Raw genomic sequence first — 15,076 nt, 5'->3', positions numbered from 1 at the left:
GTGTCTGTTGGCTGCTCGGATGTCTTCCTTTGAGAAGTGTCTGTTCATATGTTTTGCCCACTTTATAATGGGGTTGTTTGTTTCTTTCTTTTCAGCACAGAACCCAGTTCTTTAGTGATGGACTAAGTGTCTGATATCATTGTTTACAGAAGCGTCTTGAACTTGATGGAGCTTGCATTTAGATATAAAGTTTATATTTTTAATTTTTATCTTTTAATTCAATTTTTTTCACAGTCTTTTTGAAGTTCCATTGTACTCCTCAGTTTACAGTTGGGGCTGCATCATGGTAAACTCATTGTAAGTCGAAAATATCCTAAGTCAGAAATGCAGTTACTACCCTGATAAATTCATCATAAAGTAAAAAAATTGTAAATTATCTTTGAGTCCAGATGCTACTCCACTTAGGATGGGGATTACATTCTAATAAACCCGTTGAAAAGTTGTTAAGTTGAGCCATGACTCATCTGTAATTTTTTTGCATAGCAATGGATAGCATGGATTTTTTTGCATAGCATGGATGATAGGTTAGTTAACAGCCTAAAAGAAACAAGGAAGGATGTGGTGACATTTGAATTGTGAATTGAATAGCGATTTGTAAAAGTTTGCCTGAGCCTGAGATGAGGTGCATCTTCTAACTAACTTGTGTGAAGATGCTGAGGTTTTAAAGTTCTTGACTTCTTGGAATGGCTGGTATTCATCTCTGTGTGGGATATGTGGAAGGGAGTAGTGAGTCCTAATGCTGGGAAAGTAATTTGGAATCAGTTCGTGAAGGATTTTGTGTGGTTGCTGAAGTGTTCCCCATTTATCCTGTACATGATTTTAAGTAAGGGAGTGATAGGGACAATAATGCAGATAGACCATTGAGAGAATATTGATACAGAGGAAGGGACTAGTAAAATTTGTTTTGAGAAAGAATTGGTGAGACTTGGAGAATACTCGAGGCTTTGGGATAAAGAGTCAAGGATGAATGAGTTTCAACTTTGACATTTTGATAATTAGAAATGCCTTCTAATAAATAAGACGGAAAAGGAGGAAGAATAAATTGTGGAAGTGGTGAGAAAGAAAAAAAAAATCATTAGGTGATCCTTTAAAATTGCATGTCCTCACACACAACTCCCTGATCGATCTTTATTGCCTACTGATCTAGATGACTAAATGCCTTTGTTTATTCTCTATTGAAATAGGATTTTTGCATTTCTTCTAAGAGATTGTTTACAATACTTTGTAGGACTTTCAGCTGTGTTTCTTGGCCATCCAATTATATTTTGGTAATTGAACTTAAGTAATGTAATTTACATGTATACTTGACTCATACACTAAAAAAAACAAAAAGCTTAAAATGCTGATAAGGTATGTCCTTGGAATTTTCCAGAATCATTTTGAGTCTGTCCCAGTTTTCTGGAACCTAGTTGGAAATGTGGCCAGGACTTGAGTGTGGGCTGCTGGTAAGAACAACTGGCCTGTGATGGGGAAGGAGGAAAAGAGGAGGAGGGAAGGTGACTTTCATAAGATTATCTGTCAAGGCCAGGAATGGTGGCTCACGTCTGTAATCCCAGCACTTTGGGAGACCTAGGCGGGAGCATTGATTGCTTAAGCCCAGGAGTTCGAGACCAGCATGGGCAACATAGCAAGACCCTGTCTCTAGGAAAAAAAAATAAAAGAAAAAAAAAAGATTATCCATCCAACTAGAAGATGTATGAAACAATGCTAGTCAGAATCTTTGGAGGATAAAATTGAGAATGTCAAGTACAGTAATAAATTGGAAATCTATAATGCAAAGGGTGGGCATTTTATCTGTATACAGTGTTATTCATTCTCTGGAATACATTTGATTAAGAATGATTTAGCAATTTTATATATAATGGAGTAACATTAAGAACATTGCCTATTAAAAATAGATGAAAAACAGGAGAATAGCAATGTATTCTCATTGTTTTTTCCAGTAATTTGGTGTTTTGGGCAGCATCATAGGCCATGAAAATGAAAAAAACATTTATTTTCAGGAGATTTGATTATATTCTTATACTATTCAAAAAGATCATACAAAAATCAGAGATTATATTTTAACATTGTAGCCAAATGTAAGATAAATCTGTGAACATCGGTAGTAAAATCATATACTAGTTATAATCAGTTCCAAAATACAACAGAAATGGTTTATGTAGATTCATTTGCATACACTTACCAAAATAAATAACTCAGAATTGTTTTAGTCAACCCTAAAATTTTAGTGGCTTGGCTGGGTACAGTGGCACATGCCTGTAGTCTCAACTGCATGAGAGGCAGAGGCAGGAGGATCACTTGCACCCAGCAGTTTGAGACTGTAGTGTGTGATGATCACACTTATGACCAACCATCACATTCCAGCCTGGACAAAATAGTGAGACCCCATCTCTTAAAAAAAAGTTAGTAGCTTATGCTGCGTATATATTGTGGGTTGGATAGTAGCTACTCTGGGACCCAGAATGACTGAGTACCCTTTATTCTTTAGAAGTTTGCCAGTTTTTCTGGCAGATGGAAAGAGATGGGGGATTGCATACTGGCTAATAAACTTGGTCTCTGAAAGCAACTGGTCCCTTTTATTCATATTCAATTGGTTAAAGATCACCTGGTCAATCGCTTGGACACACTTATCTTCCAGAGGACCAAGGATATACAATCTGTGTGACTGAGAAGAGAACTGATAATATTTTATGAATAGTACTATTAATTGCAGAACTATTTAAATATAAAAACAAAGACCAAAAAAGCCCAAGGAAAAGATTAATATATGTGATTATAAAGAATATGATATCTTGAATTATATTGAAAGCATAAATCAACAATTCTAAAAATGGAACAGAAATCTTGAGAACAGATAATATTTAATCTTATATATACATAAAATTCTAATTCATATATTTAAACAAACAAGTTTCAGGATTCAAATTCAATAAAATGGCCAAAGGATATGAATAGAATTCTCAACGATGAAATAGAATGGGAAAATATATTTAAAGTTCAAGTTGCAAGTATTACTTACATTATTTAAATAAGGGAGAATTTAAAAATAATACCCAGTGCCATTGAGTTTATGGAGAAATAGCTGATCACATATTGCTGATGGGATTATAAGTATGATCTTTTTACAAAACAATTTAGATACCATGTTAAGAACCATAATATTTATACCTTTTAATTTAAGAATCGCTTTCTTTTTTTTTTTGAGTTGGAGTCTCACTTGCCCAGACTGGAGTGCAGTGGCTGCTCCCGGCCACCGAAGCCTTGAACTGCTGGGCTCCGGTAATCCTCCGCCTCAGCCTTCCAAGTAGCCGGAATTACAGGCATGCGCTACCACGCCTGACTGATTTTTTGATTTATTGTAGAGATGAGGTCTCGCTGCCCAGGCGAGTCTCGAACCCGCGGACTCAGGCAATCCACTCACCTCAGCCTCCCAAAAGCGCGGAATTACAGGCTGAGCCACCGAACCCGGCTAAGAATCACTTTCCAGGAAGTTTACCACAGTAAAAAAAAAGAAAAGGAAATATTAAAGGTTAAAGTACTTTTCAACAGTGAGGAAAAACATGCATGTATTCCTTCATTTCATTTAAGGGCATCAGTATTTTGTCAGGCTCTGTCCTAAGCACTGAAAGTACACAAATGATTAAGATAGGGTTAGCTTAAAGTCTAATGGTGAAGACATAGAAGAGGAATGCCCAAGAAATAGCATCTGTGTTTAGTTAGGATATGTAAGAATACTGTAAATGTTCAGCAATTAGGAAATGTTTCACAACATTTTGATAGGTTGGTATATACAGTGGTTCAAAGCAGTACTTTAAAAAACTCTGTGTCATGGCATGAGGAAATGTAAAAGGGAAGAATATAAAGTAATGTGAGTACTATGATCATAGACTGCATAAAAATATACAAACTTCTGGGCAAATAAAGATTATGTAGCAGTGTTGAAAGGTATTTCCGAAAAATAAGGCTGGATTAAAAACACTTCCTCCTCAGAACACGTAACTCTAGTCTAATAATGAGAAAAACATCAAACAAATCCCAGTTGAGTGTCATTCTACAAAATACCTGATTAGTTGTTCTCAAAACTGTCAAGGCCATCAAAAACAAGGAAGGTTGAGCAAGTGTCACAGCCAGGCAGAGCCTAGGGAGCCATGACAACGAAATGTAATGTGGTATCCTGGATGCAATCTTGGAACAGAAAAAGGTCATTTCATAAAAACAAAGGGACTCTGAATAAAGTATGGACTTCAGTTAATAACGTATCAATATTGGTTCATGAATTGTAATGAATGTGTCATTCTGTTGGATGTTATTAATAGGAGGACTGGGTGTGGGGAATGTGAGGACTATTGTCTTCACATTGTTTTTGTAAATCGAAAGTTCTGAAAAAAAAGGTGTATTTTTAAGAAGGTAGGAAGGGGAGAAACAGACATACGCTTAAATACTCCTCCAGTGTCTGTGGAAAAAAAAGTATGTCAAATTTATATATATTGCTATAAATACACATGTATATGTATATATATAAATTAAGACCAGAAGGAAATGAGGTGAAAATGAGATTTTTAAAAAGCTAGAGGTTGGTATTTTCCTAGCCTAAAGATTTCCTTTACTGTTGTGATGTCAGACTTTCTTGTTGAAAGCAAGGTTAATTTGATTGGATTGAAGCAGTGATGGTCCAACAGCATAAAGAGAAGCTGCCTCAAGTTGGCTTCTTGTTTATCAGAACCCACGCTCTCACACTGTTAGCCAGGGGTTGGGAACCCCAGCAGAATACATACTATATAAGGAACCTGGTGTTAATGGAAAACATTGATTTGAAATACTTCCATTATATATTCCCAATTAACAAAATCATTTTTGTCCAGTCTTTTCTTAAAGATGGTACATCAAAGAAAGATAATATGTGCGTATTCTCACTCATGTGGAAGCTGAGAAAGTTGATCTCAGTAGAGTGGAATATTGATTACTAGAGTCAGGGAAGGGGGATCGCTAAAGGTTGGTTAACAGATAAAAAAGTACATTGAGAGTCAGGGAATAAGTCCTGTGTTCTACAGCACTGTAGGGTGACTATAATTAACAACAATTTATTGTTTATTTTCAAATAGCTACAAGGGTGAATTTTGAATGTTCCCTACAAAAAGAAATGATACATTTGAGGTGATGAATATGCTGGTTACCCCACTTTGATCATTGTATTTTGTATATATGTATTGAAATATCACACTGTACCCAATAAATATGTACAATAATTATGTGTCAATTAAAAGTAATAAGAACAAAGAAAAGGATTGTGTACAAGTATATTAGGAAAGGCTTCTATCGAGTGTAATGCCATCTGCTGGTGCTGTTAACTAATTACATTTTAAAAGAAAGTTATTTTATAATTCTGTAGGGGCAAGTGGTTTTTCTTGCCATTTATTGTTTGCTTGGTTAATATGTTTTATGTTTATTCTGTCTTTTTATTATAAACAATAAATATTCCTTTAAAAAATCCTTATGATATTTGTAAAATTTAGTTCATTACTACCTTATGTTTTCCTTGTCAAATTGTTTTTGGCCTATTTTTATGACTGATAAAATGTCTTCATTTTGCAAATGTAATTTGGGGCAAAATAGTTTTTTTTAAAGAGCTTCATATATGTGCTTTTTGTTTGTTTCATTTTAAGAAGATCTCACATTTGGTTCATCAGTGTTAGGTAGGACTTAGAAATGAATCAAGTACCCCTAGATACCCTTTTTCCTTTTCTATCTTCTTGATAAAAACACTTCATAGTGCTCTAAAATCATCTTATAAATTTAATAGAATTAAATTATGTGTGTGCTTTAGAACTTTTTGAATGATTTTTTTCTCTCTTTCGTTTAGAAATGCATTTATTTAATTATTTGAGAATTACAGTGTCTTTTCATTTACAGAGGGTGCCAAAAAATGTATGTACATTTTAAGAAAGGAAAAACTGTATTAAAATTGTAATACTTGGGCAACCCCTTCGGGTCCCTTTCCACTGTGGGAGCTTTTCTGTCCTCTTAATAAATCCTGCTTTCTATAAAAAAAATTGTAATACTCAATATATATTGATAACAAAAGATGAATACAAGTCACGTTTGACTTCTGCAGTTACACGTTGTTCAAAGTTATGGTGAACATCTCTTAACATCTCTTAAAATGTGTATACATTTTTTCTCTCTGGTGTATATCTGTCATTGTATTTTTTTCTCTTTGAATTCTCTTTATATCCTTTGCCTGTTTTTCAAATGTGTTATTTGTGCTTTTCTCAGAGCATTTTTACTTTAGATGATTAGTGCCAGTATTCTTTATATTTAAATCTTTGGTCTGGAAGTTAATCTGATCAAGGAGCGAGTGTAGGAGGAGCCCATGAGCAGATCTGATCCAGGTAGCAGGGAGGCACATCTGTGGCCAGAGTCTGGGAAGTTAATCTTCAATAACTTTGTTTTGCAGTAACACCCAGGAGAGTCCTAGAGCTGTTTTGACCAAGTTACTGGGACCTGGTGAGCACCAGGCATGCAGTCAGAGTCTCCAGTACAGTCAGGAGAGCCCAGGGGGGAAAAGACTTCCCAAGAACAGGAGACATATTTCTCTCTCCAGGAGAATCATATGAAGGGTATCTGTGTGTTCTCGGGGAGCATGGGGAACCCGGGAAGCCCTCACTTTGGAGAGTGCTACCCTGAATTCTGCTATGTGGGACATGTTTCAGTACACCTGCCATTAAAGGAAGTTTATATCCTTGGCTGTATTTGTCAGTATCTTTGCATCAAGCACATCACGCTCCCATGTTGGAGCCTGCTAAATCTTTTCCCCCAAATGTCTAATTGTTCATTAATACTATTTGTAGAATAGTATGTCTTTCCCTTCTGATTTTAATTCTCATTTTGTAAGCTCTGTTCCATTGCCCTGTTTATTACAGCACTACCTTACTTTGACATTAGTTTGCTTTCTAATATATTATAATTGCTGATAGAGCAAGTCCCTTCCATTACCCTTTCAGAATATTCCTGAACTTAACTATATACCTGCATGTTTGTTCTTTTGCATATTCCCTATCATAGTGCTGATTCTAGGAAAACTTTTTCTGATAGAGTACTTGTATTTGATTGGTAATAAACTTAAAAGTATTGAGCCACAGAGGGTTCTTTAGTCAGTGCTGCCTCTCTCTCTCTTTTTTTTTTTTTGAGTTGGAGTCTCACTCTGTCGCCCAGACTAGAGTGCAGTGGCTGGTCCTGGCCACCGCAGCCTTGACCTGCTGGGCTCCAGTGATCCTTCCACCTCAGCCTTCCAAGTAGCTGGAATTACAGGCATGCGCTACCACGCCCGGCTGATTTTTTGATTTATTGTAGAGGTGAGGTCTTGCTGCTCAGGCAATCCACTCACTTCAGCCTCCCAAAGGCACGGGATTACAGGCTGAGCCACCGAGCCCGGCATGCCTCTCTCTTTTTAAAAATAAGTGTAAATTAAATATTTACAAGGTCTGGAAAGACACTTTCTGTACTTACACAACAATTCTGACACTAAATGGGTTTTTTTTTCCCATACCAAGCACTTCTCCTGCTATGTGTACACTAACTGGCTGCCAACAATTCAGTGTAATTCTGATATTAGAAACCTGGGATTAGCACAGACCCCACAGGTCAAGGACTCAGTCCCACAAGACTGCCTCCACTTCAGATGCCAGTCACAAGTCAGGCCTTCAATACTTCTGACTGACCAGCTATAAATTGGATTCCAGTGACTCCCTCCTTGCTTTTCATAATTTTCAAGGGAAACACTTATGTTTACCAGTTTATTATAAATAATGCAACTCAGGAATAGCCAGCCGAAAGAGATGCATAGGGCAAAGTGTGGGGGCTGTGCAGAGCTTCCATGCCCTCTCTAGGAGCGCCCCTCTCTGGGCCTTAATGTGTTCACCTTTCCAGAAGCTAATCCAATCTCATCATTCAGTTTTCATAGAGCTTAATCTCCAGCAACCCATTCTCCTTTCTGGAGGTTAGTAAATGGAACTGAAATTTCTAACTCTAATCACTTGGTGGTTCTGGTGACCAACACCATCCTGAGGGTATATAGGGTACTCCCAAGTCAGTTCATTAGCTGATTACTTTGTTGTAATCAAAAGGGGCCTCTAATAACAAAAAATACTCCTATCAAGAAATTCCAAGCATTTTAGGAGTCTTGTGCCAGGAACCTGGGACAAAGACCCCCAGTATACTACTTATTGTTATACCACAATAGGTCTAGCACTTTAAAGTTAACTAATTTGCACATAGACACATAGTTTATTGGCTGTATAATTTCACCAGGACATGTGAATGAACATGTATTATGGCATCTATCATCTTGATGTATAAACCAGTGTTTGTGCTATACCTGCTATATTAGTTTGTCATATCATGTTGAGTTCTCTTAGCAGCAGTGTTAATAGCAGTTGAGTTTATCTCAGCTCTTCTCATTCCTGTCTACTATTTTAATAGCAGGTTTTGAAGGTAGTTTCTCTTCTTCCAATTCTCTTCAAAGCCGGGCTGTAAAAACTTTTAGCTATCAATTAGGCGCATTAAGAATCTTACAAGTGGCTATAATTTCTTTACCGTAATATATAAAATTATTGTATGTCATTCTTAGAAATAACATGGAGGGCTTCTCATCTGGAAATTCCTGAACTATTTTAGAAAGCAGCTGAATCATTTTTTAATGAAGAAATCTTGTTTAAAATCCCATGTTTAAAACATTTAATTGGGAGGCCATTAGGGTGAGATGGCACCAGTCAGTGCCTTGCATTCCTACATAAGCAAACTAAAATCTAATTCAATGAAAACAGTAAAATGAAACTTAAACTTTACTAATAAAAAACTGTGGACTAACTTCTAACTAGAAACTTTGATAATTAGAAAGGACTGACTCACTATCCTCTAATTTGGAATGGTCTACCAGATCATGCTCAAATAAGGCAAACACCTAATTGTAGCTAATCAAGTAATTACCTTGCTTCTGAGTTCAACCTGTTCAAACACTCCACCCACACTTAAAGCTGAGCTCTTAGAACCTCTTCTGGTTCTGAGTGCTGCCCAATTCGTGAGTTGTTCTTTGCTCAGGTAAACTATGCTAAATGCTATTTATTCAAAGTTTTTCTTTTGATACCCAGTATTTAAAAACAAATAACAGTGCTTTGTTTAAGAAGGGAATGGATGTGTGGGGTTTGAAACCTTTGGTCTCTTTCATTCTTCCCTCCTGCTGGTTTTTGATGAAATATGAAAATGTCAGTGTCTCAAGTAGTTGATTTCCTATTGCCTATCTTATCATTCTTTGCTTTTTACAAATGAGAGACCTGTGCCCTACATCAGTTAATTGACTTGCAAGGTGTAATCTAGACAAGAGAGTGGCAGACTTTCAAGGACTTTTTCTATTCTATCAAGCTCCTTCTAATGGAATTACTGTATTCTTAAAAGTTACAGTGACCTACATATGTTTTTTTAAAATTAGTATTACTTTCCTTGGTAGAGTAGCAATTACATTGCTTCTTGGCTCTCATTAATAGCACAGAAAATGTACAGAATTTTAAAATGTTAAAGAGTCTAATTAACTATTTGTATATTGAAAAGGTATCTAATATATAATAGTAAATTTTTAACTTTAAAAAAATTATTACTTGCATTTATAAGATATGCTTATTTATATGCACACATTAAAATATTATATTTTAAAGTTTTAAAATTAGAACTGTTATTCCTAGGTCTAGTGATAGTGGTGATTATCTTTTTATTTTTATTTTATTGTAGAGATGAGGTCTCGCCAAGTTGCCCAGGCGGGTCTTGAACCCACGGGCTCAGGCAATCCACTCACCTCAGCCTCCCAAAGCGCGGGATTACAGGCTGAGCCACCGAGCCCGGCAATGGTGATTATCTTATACAGTGTTATCATTTATTTGTTGCATTGACAAGGTACTAGTCCTGGAGATAAAATCAGTATCCAGCTTAAAAGTGAGAAAAATAATTTAAGTTCTATATTACAAAATGTGTAGGTTAATAAAGCATGATGGAGATTTGCTTATATACTTTCTCTTCTACCTTTTAGTTAGAGTAACTCTAGGGATATGCTTAATTAAAGACATCTTTTTAAAAATCACCTAGCTTTTACTAAAAAATAAGCAACCGTATAGGTGGGGCAAGATAGATACTGGAATAGGTTAATCTTAAAATGTTATTGGAAAAAAGATGTTATTTCCTCCAAAATACAATTTAATCATTGCATATAATAAGTAATTAATTTTTTAGTTGGGGTCTCACTCTGCCACTCAAGCTGGAGTGCAGTGGTATGATCCTGGCTCATAGCAGCCTTGACCTCCTGAGCTCAGGTGATCCTTTCACCTCAACCTTCCTAGTAACTGGGACTACAAGCACGTGCCACCGTGCCTGGCTAAGTTTTTTTTGATTTTTTTGTAGAGATGAGGTCTCACTATGTTACTCAGACCGGTCTTGAACTCTTGGGCTTAAGCAAGTCCTCCTCCCTCAGCCTCCCAAAGTGCTGAAACTACAGGCATGAGCCACTGTGCCTGGCCTTATGAGGGTTTTAAAGTAGAGTGTTAGAGTTGTGGGTTATGCTAGAATTACAAAAAAATTGGCCTGAGAGAATGAATAGATTTGAGGAAGAGGTGGGAGAGTTCTGTGGTGGGGCTAAATATGAATTTCAGTTACCAATTTGTTACTAATATCTAGTCTTATAGCTTTTTTATTTTGAGAATGTGTCCGAGGGGTAGATCTGTTTGAACATGTGTTTCTCTGAAGGATATAGACTTTAGAATAAGGTACTACTTAATTATTCCAGCAATGAGCATTCCTCAAATAGCACAAAAGTTCTAATATAAAATAGTGAAATATTTTCAGTATCTTGTTTTTCACTTCTTGCTTGTGTGTGATTTTCTTTTTAACAGGAGATCAAACCCCAAAGCCATTATAACCATGGATATGGTGAACCTCTTGGACGGAAAACTCACATTGATGATTACAGCACATGGGACATAGTCAAGGCTACACAGTAAGGTTTTTGTTGTAGTTGTTTTCTTCTTTAGAATCTGTATTTTAAATGAAATATGAAAATATCAGTATCGCAAGTAGTTCATTTCCTATTGGTTTATTGAATATATGTATTTACTTTTTTTTTTTTTGAATTGGAGTCTTACTCCTTTGCCCCCTCTGGAGTGCAGTGGCATATGCACGCACGGCGCCCCCAGCGTCGACTTACTGGGCTTCGGTGATCCTTCCACCTCAGCCTTCCGAGGAGCTGGAACTACAGACACCTGCTACTACGCCCAGCTATTTTTTATTATTTTATTGTAGAGACGAGGTCTCACCAAGTTGCCTGGGCTAGTCTCGAACCCGCAGGTTCAGGCAATCCGCTCGTCTCGGCTTCCCAAAGTGCTGGGATTACAGGCTGAGCCACCGAGCCGGCTGTGTATTAACTTTTATTTGCTAGTCTTTCTAGAGGTTTATTAGGCCCTGAGAATATTAAGATTGCTTATTGTGAATTGGGAAGCATTGTTGGTATTAAAGCACTTTAAATCGAGAACAGTGCACATCCATTATTCCCCTCCCTTTCAACCAGCTATACTGATTAGAAAGAAAATGTAGTTAATGTCATTTTTGAGTTGGAGTCTCACTCCGTTGCCCAGACTGGAGTGCAGTGGCCGCTCCTGGCCACCGCAGCCTCGACCTGCTGGGCTCCGGCGATCCTTCCGCCTCAGCCTTCCGAGTAGCCGGAATTACAGCCACACGCTACCATATCTGGCTGATTTTTTTTTTTTTTAAGTTGAAGTCTCACCCTGTCACCCAGACTGGAGTGCAGTGGCCGCTTCCGGCCACCACAACCTCGACCTGCCGGGCTCCTGCGATCCTTCCACCTCAGCCTTTCGAGTAGCCGTAACTACAGACACGCACTACCATGCCCGGCTGATTTTTTGATTTATTGTCGAGATGAGGTCTCGCCAAGTTGCCCAGGCGGGTCTCGAACCCGCTACCTCAGGCAATCCACTCACCTCAGCCTCGCCAAGTTGCCCAGGCAGGTCTCGAACCCGCGACCTCAGGCAATCCACTCACCTCAGCCTCCCAAAGGCGCGGGATTACAGGCTGAGCCACTGAGCCTGGCTGTTTTTTTTTTTTATCCTAGAGATGAGGCCTCCCCAAGTTGCCCAGGCGGGTCTCGAACTCAGGCAATATTTTTTTATTTAACCTGTTCTGAGGGAAATATCAGAGTTGTCTAGAATATTATCTTCAAAATGCTAGATTTTACCTGTCTTTAAATAGGTCAGGGAAAAGGGTAACCTAAAGATATTGTAATGCAAATCATAGGGAAGTTGAAATAACATTTATTTTCATCTGCAAACAAAAGAAAAACTATGTATTTAGTTCATAGATTCTTCAGCTTTAAGAATTGTCTGAAGTTCATTATATCTGGCAGAATTAATAGTCACAGTATAGTTACTTAGGATGTATTTTTTTCCTAATCGTTTACATATCTATTTCAAGAAGAAAGCATGATCATACTAGTAAGGAAACTGAGTAAACTAGTATTTTTTGTTTTGTGAAACCATGAAGTATCTTTTTCTTAATATAAAGGACTTGATGTGCTTTTAGCCCCTTAACATTCATTATATAGAGTGCTGGAAACCTTATTACTACTCAGTGCAGACCAAATTTCAGAGTAATGTGACTTTTATTACAACTTTCTTAGGAGGTGTGAATTACTTAACATTCTTACTTGTATCCCAGGAATAGCTTCAGACTTGGAATTATATATAAAATTTTATATGTCGGAGCATGTTTCTGGATAGAATCTATGACTTTCATTGCATTTTCAAAGGGGCCTGTCCTCTCCATATAAGATAGTTAATGACTGATCTAAATTATTTGATTATTAATGTATCTCATCCTTCACATGGGCTTTGAGTACAACAGCATAGAAAAATTCAATGAATCTACAAAAATTAGATTTCTTTTCTCTTTTGTAAGTTTGCTTGTTTTTAGGTTTGAATAGGCTCTTATTCAAAGGCCAGGTATACCTTATCCAAGATACTTAGGGCCAGAAGTGTTTTGGATTTGGGTTGGATTTTGGAATATTTTCATATATATGTAATGAGATATCTTGATGATAGAACCCAAGTTTAACCATGAAATGTATTTATGTTTCATATACACCTTATACACATACTCTGTGGCACTTTTATACAATACTTAAATAATTTTAAGTACCTGTCACATGTGGTCAAGTGTGAAAATTCCACTTGTAGCATCATGTTGATGCTCAAAATGTTTTGGATTTTGGAGCATTTTGTATTTTGTAATTTCAGATTGGGGATGTTGAACCTATACGTTTAAAAAAATGAGGATGACACATGTAGTCTTGTTTTTTCACACTTAAGGCAAGAACAAGAACAAGGCAGACAGAATTCCTAAATTTGTGTCATGACAACCTAATTAGTTCTTCCTTCCTCACTTGGTATTTGCTTGGAAATTGTTATTTACAGTGAAAAGAGGCATGACACTAAATTTTTATACATAGGTTTAGTTCACTTCAAAAATATGAGTTTGAATTTAATGCTTTTCCCAGGTACAGTTAGGCTTTCTTATGTTAAGTAATTCATTTATTCTGAGGGTTTTTGACCAGGGTTGGCACATTCACCCCCCAAAACCCAAACAAACAAACAAAAATGAACAAAATCAGTGCCTAGTTAACTTTGAATTTCAGATAAATGCATTTTTTTAAAAAGAATAAATGTTCTCCCTATTGCAAATAACCCTGTTTGAACTTTTTTTGCTTTGTGAAATCCAAGTTTAATTATTTTTTATATATTTTGACTTGGGATACTGTCCATTCTAGTCTTGCCTTTCACCTAAATTTTAACTGTTACTCTAAAAATAGGAAATTCTTTGAGTAAAAATATTTTTATTTTATTTATTTGTTTATTTAATTACTTTTTCTTTTGAGTTGGAGTCTCACTGTCATCCAGGCTGGAGTGCAATGGTATGCTCACAGCCACTGCAACCTCAACCTGCTGGACTCAGGCAATCCTTCTGCCTCAGCCTTCCAAGTAGCTGAATCCACAGGCACATACCACCATGCCTGTCTAATTTTTTGATTTATTGAAGAGATAAGGTCTTACCGAGTTGCCCAGGTTGGCCTTGAACCCCTGGACTCAAGCAGTCCTCTGGTCTCTTCCTTCTAAAGTGTTGGGATAATAGGTGTGAGCTGCCATGCCTGGCTTCTGTGTAAAAATAAGTAGATGGCTTATCTAAAAATAATCGTTGGTGTTATTTTGCTCTCCAATATGTGCACCATTACTTTTCCACTTCCTTGTTTTTCTTCATTGCTGTTCCCCTTTTTCTCTCAGTCAGTCTGTGCTCTAGGTCTGCAGTTAGAAGCAATGAGTAATTACTCGTTCTAGCTGGCTTGGTGAGGGTTGGGTAGGGGAAGAAGGCAAAAGAACAAGTTTAAGAGTTTTTTGACCAGCTAATAGTAGCAGCAGTAGTTGGAATTGGTTTGGAATCCTTTCTGTTAAGAAAATACTTTACTTTTTAGTAATCATGAATAGGAGAGTCATTTAACAAAATGATTGGTATTGTACCAATGTGAAAATAGCTAATACATATAAAAAGTTTAATATGCTTAGTACATAGAAATACTTTATGGATGTTGCCTTTTATCTCTTTTTAAATTTTTGTTTAAAAATTATTTTTGTAGAATACCATCTCTGTGTTGCCTAGACTGGTCTCAAACTTCTGGGCTCAAGGGATCCTCTTGCCTTGGCCTCCCAAAGTGCTGAGATTACAGGCGTGCACCACCACGCTGGCCCTGTCTTTTATCTCTTGCTCAAAGTTGCCAGATAGAGATCTGGCCTCACATTTTCAAAGGTTGTTCCTAATCAAGGCACTTTAGCTTTTTGATCTTTTTGTTAGGGGCTGTTTTTCTGTTTCTTTGTATTTGTACATTTACAATTGTCAGTAGTGCTCATTTTTTTAGTTTTGTTGTTTTTAAGATATAGACTAAAATTTTTTTTAGTTTTTTTGGTTGTCTAAAAAT

The 15,076-nt window shown here is 36.8% G+C and overlaps 1 protein-coding gene across 1 annotated transcript in view; it reads left to right on the top strand.

The window, feature by feature from the left end:
* ZDHHC17 (zinc finger DHHC-type containing 17) overlaps positions 1-15,076 on the top strand; it is a 77,700-nt gene that overhangs the window by 3,793 nt on the left and 58,831 nt on the right. The window contains exon 2 of the mRNA XM_008067140.2: positions 10,935-11,038. The gene's annotated coding sequence lies outside the window, so the exon portion shown is untranslated. The remainder of the gene's footprint in view (positions 1-10,934; positions 11,039-15,076) is intronic.

This window comes from Carlito syrichta, unplaced genomic scaffold (assembly GCF_000164805.1).
Source record: "Carlito syrichta isolate Samal-C Ts95f unplaced genomic scaffold, Tarsius_syrichta-2.0.1 Scaffold309295, whole genome shotgun sequence".
NCBI lineage: Eukaryota > Metazoa > Chordata > Mammalia > Primates > Tarsiidae > Carlito > Carlito syrichta.
The sequence above is the reverse complement of the archived record's forward strand: the minus strand, read 5'-3'. Positions and strand labels throughout refer to the sequence as shown.